At 37.5% G+C, this 4,553-nt stretch overlaps 2 long non-coding RNA genes across 2 annotated transcripts; one reads left to right on the forward strand and one right to left on the reverse strand.

Annotated features, from left to right (window-relative positions):
- Positions 1 to 973: 973 nt before the first annotated feature.
- LOC122068214 lies at positions 974 to 2,482 on the forward strand. The gene is made up of 3 exons (XR_006137007.1): positions 974 to 1,686; positions 2,066 to 2,142; positions 2,410 to 2,482. It is a non-coding gene; the product is annotated as an uncharacterized LOC122068214 (long non-coding RNA).
- Positions 2,483 to 3,648: 1,166 nt separating this feature from the next.
- LOC122068213 lies at positions 3,649 to 4,517 on the reverse strand. The gene is made up of 2 exons (XR_006137006.1): positions 4,112 to 4,517; positions 3,649 to 4,017 (listed from the first exon to the last, which is right to left on the reverse strand). It is a non-coding gene; the product is annotated as an uncharacterized LOC122068213 (long non-coding RNA).
- Between the last annotated feature and the right edge of the window lie 36 nt (positions 4,518 to 4,553).

Consider the following 4,553-nt stretch of genomic DNA (forward strand, 5'->3'; position numbering starts at 1 on the left):
TGGGCGGTGACCACATAAGGAAGGTTGTGGATCTTCGGAGAAACATCAACTTTCTTTCTTGCGGAGGGTGAGGAAGTGCCTGTTGAAGATGCCCAAAGGGGATTGGGGGAACGAGCCCCAGAGGGGAGGTATCAGTGTTTGATGATTTTCTCCCGAGGAAGGATCAGAGCCAGAAGAATTGCAATCCGAGACTTGATCAATAAGAGATGGACTAGAGGGGTCAACTTTAGGGATACGGATGGAGGAGATATGCTCCATGATACATTCCACAGTAGACTCCTATGGCCTATGGGGCTCCTCAGAATTTGGTTCTCTTCATCATTGGGTAAGTTGGAAAAGATTTGTAGACCTATGGATCAAGGAGGGCTTGGAGTCATGTCATTGGGGGACTTCGGTTCGAATATGAGTATAGAAGGCTCACTGAAGTTCCCTTTTCCTTGCCAAATTCTTCAGGGGTGTTCACATTACCATAGTCAACAATTGCATGGTTGGATCGAAGACTTGGAGATGGTCTATTCAGATGAAAGAAATTTTACTATCTGAATCAAGGTGGTTAATTGGTCAAGGCGATGTCTTGTTTTGGCTTGACAAATGACTGGGGACAGGTCTTATTAACTTCGTTGATGGGTGCTTTGCATATTGATCTTGATGTTCTTTAGGGATTTCTAACGAAAGTTGGCGTTTTGGGAATAGGAGACATTGGGGTTCATTGATTATGCTTTTGTTCGTGCTTCCTTTATAAATAGCTACTTTAGACTCTCTGATAGATAGTGCAGATAGACTAGTTTGGACTCCTTCAAGTGATGGAATATTATCCATCAAATTGGCCTGGAACGAGGTCCACTCCCTTCAGCCTAACGTTGCTTATTCTGAGTGACTGGAGTAGAACCCTCCCTAAAAAATCACCTTTGAACATAGTAGAACCGAAACCCTCAAACATGAAGGGGCAACAGCATTACCTGATAGAGATAGATCAAACTTATGAATTAAAAGACATGATGGCACCAATGAACGAAGACAAAATCCACAATGCCAAGAACACAATGGCAACATGATGTATGATAGACCTCAGTCATATCCATCCCTTCTACCGAAGCACAAACCACATTAATTATACTAACACTCAATAACAACTTATAAGTTACAACTACCCCTTCCACACAATTAACCAAATTGAATCACAGAATACTTAAACCTCAGACCTTTCATTCCCTGTCCACTACTATCATTCAATTCTTTCAATGAATCATGCATATACCTATCAAATACAGTATATATATATATATATTAAAAAAAAATCCACGAGATACAGAACCAGTGTTCCATTGAAGAATCGACAAAAGACTTAATAAATCCATACCTATTCTTCTTCTCTTTTTCCAATCAAGCAGAATAGTAAGCTCTCTGATTTCAAATTGTTTTCATATCAGATTTTTGAAGACATCAGATGCTTAAGATGATTCATTGCCACAATATTAATAACAAGGGTATCCTCTTACTTGATTTCTTGCATGAAGAGCATCTTCAGAAGAAAAAAAAAGCTCAACCTCAACAGGAATACAAACTTCAGCATCAGAGAATAGCAAAGACAGTAATATTTGCCCTAAGTCATTGGTGTGGACATTTGAAACAAAAATCAGATGACGAGAGCCCAAGCATCATAACTATTAAACGGAAAGTAAACAGGTATCGGGGATTACCTCAGTATAGATTTTCTTGCAGCGGAATGGATCGGGTTGCACCACGAGTCGATCCGCACGAACAACGACAAACGAAAGGTTGCGGCGATCTCGTTAGGCAATATTCCACCCTTCAAATCCAAGGATTGTAATTGAGATCCTTGGAGACACTCTCAATTGGGAGAGACATAAGAGAATAGGTCAAAACCCTAATTGGATTTGTGGCCAAAACCCTATTATTTATAGAGAATTGGCTAGCTAGAGTTCCCAATCCTAGTGGGTCTATGATTACCCCAAGTGGGCGACCCACGATCCGACCCATATTAATTAACAATAACATTTTGTTGGAAAGTTAAGCTAACCCTAGCATTCTCTTCCATATGCAGATATGCTGAGCCATCCAGTTCAATTGATTAATTCTGCCTTCTCCCCGACGGGTTCATCAATAATTAAATTAGTTGCAGTAAGTTCCAACCCAAAAGCCCCCTCCTGGAAGTTCTTCCTTCAGACCAAATTCACTTTCAAATAATTATCCAAGTAAAAAATGAAAAGAATAAAAAAATCTATGGCTGGAGCACACTTAGCAAAATTTATCATTACTTTACAAAGCAATCTTTCCTAACTCTAATCATAGAATGGGTACTGAGCATTTCCAAAAGGTTGTTAGCACAAGTAGGTTTGTGACTGTCACCAAAATTCAAACCTGAGATTTTCAAATTTTTGTCTACAGGAACGCGATCTATCAGAGCTGCATCCATCTAAATATCCATGCAAAACACAGGACGCTTGCCACGTGAAGTGAAAGAAAAAAAAAAAAAGCAATCAATGCATCCGGAAATAAGACCTTGACTGTGATGAATTTTGCATCAAAACCAACAATAATTGCTATTCAAACTGATGCAACCAGCAGAGAGTTAGGGACTGAGACAGAGTAGCAAAAGAGGATTGAGAATTGTCAACATGCCACTGACCATATGATTCCAATCTGAGTGAATTCATGCTGAAAATATGTTCAAAGTTCAAACATACTCACGATCTTGATTCTTGCATGCAGTTCACATTCCTGTAATTTTGTTAAACAGAAAAATATGTTTTTTGCCAGCAATTTGAGTTTGCCTTCAAGGCATCTACTACAGATCACGGTATGGCAGAACTTACCACAAGCCAAAAAGAGAATTCACCACATCAACATCACATGTAGGAATTTTGAGGAGAGAAAAAAAGAAAGACCTCAAAATCTCACAGTCCATACAAATTGAGCTCACACAAAATAAATGAATGAATTTGTCATCTGAGAAGCATTAATCGGCTCAGGAACCCAAAAACCACATATCAAGAGCATCCAGGATGGACGACTAAGACCCTGTGGCACTTTGATAGAAACAATAAAGCTTTTCACATAGCAATCCTGTAGATGAAACCAGATTTCTTTTCTCATAGTTAAACTTAAGGATCTTAATGCACAATATCTAAATCAGCTTTGGATGTCTCCTACATCATCCACCAAAGGGCCATTAGGCTATGTTTAGAACACAAGAAATCGATAGGAAAAAAAAGAAGAAAAACATAATAAGAGAAGAGAAAAGCAAACCACATTTCTACACTTCAAAGAGGGAAGGAAACATTTAAGCCTCTACATCAAATGTTTGAGAATACGAATACCCAAATGAAAATAAACCAAACCTCAAATTTCCAGAAATAATCAGCTAAACTGTCCTGGAGACCACTATAAACGCCTCTTAGCCTTCAAACCATCTCTCTCTATTGGCTGAATTTGTTGCCGGGTTTAATGTAAAGTGATCATAAACTCTAGCAGAAAATTAAATGATAAACCATACTGGTTAATGCATTTTCATTACTATTATTGTTGTGAAAGTAGCATCAAATAACTGATAAACCCTCTTTTTGTATCTCTTTCAACCAGGCAAAAACTAATCAGACAACATCTAATTAAGCCTTATACTTCAAATAGTATTGTAAGACCAATATTATCTCAACTGTTAGCCCTCAAGATCCCAAGTTAAGAACATATAGATTGTATCAAAGAAAAAATTACAATAATGAACAAATAAAGGAACTTGACCATTAAAATATCTACAATTTATGCTCTATTTCTTTTAACTGGAAAAGAATTTTTTTGTATTATTCTGTTTTCCAAGCATCATACCATTTTGGTACATTGATGATACAAATCTTTGTGAAGACTTCTGGCGGCTGCATCCCTGCTACACTTAACATGGCCCACAAACCATTAAAGAGCTCTGTCTGCACAAACCATATCACGTTCTCAGGGTCTTCTGAAAGTCCAAGAGGATCAAATCCATTGTCACCTAGGTGGCTGTATACAATAATATCAACAAAATTTATTGTTAGTCCATCACTAATGAAATAATGTGATCTTCATAATACAATAAATCTATGAATTTACCAACCATTGAGATACCCTGGAGAGGCCAAACCTCGCAACCACTTGCCCTTTGCTTCAATTTTGAACGAATTTTGGGGCTGATGAAGCAGCTTTTTAGATGGAATATTCAGAGGTTAAATTATGCAAATCAACAGTTCATTCTTCTTCTCTCCAAAGACCACTAAAGAACCAAACTTCTTAATTACAATTTTTTTTTCCAATATTGAAACATGATGAATTCCCATCTCACCACTCCCCTATAAGGATTTATGGACATGTAGAGAGTACTCTAATCCAGTCTGAGGAAGAATAATTGGTTGTTCTTGTAACTCTAATTCCCCTACCAGAAAGAATTTTGAAGTTTAAAATAATTTTTTTTTCTAATATGGCAATGAATATGATGCAATAAAAAGATAATAACATTAGACTCTAATCACAGTGTGGAAGTGTTCTCTTCTCCCTCTGTG

Source organism: Macadamia integrifolia, unplaced genomic scaffold (genome assembly GCF_013358625.1).
Source record: "Macadamia integrifolia cultivar HAES 741 unplaced genomic scaffold, SCU_Mint_v3 scaffold3583, whole genome shotgun sequence".
In the NCBI taxonomy this organism is placed as follows: domain Eukaryota; kingdom Viridiplantae; phylum Streptophyta; class Magnoliopsida; order Proteales; family Proteaceae; genus Macadamia; species Macadamia integrifolia.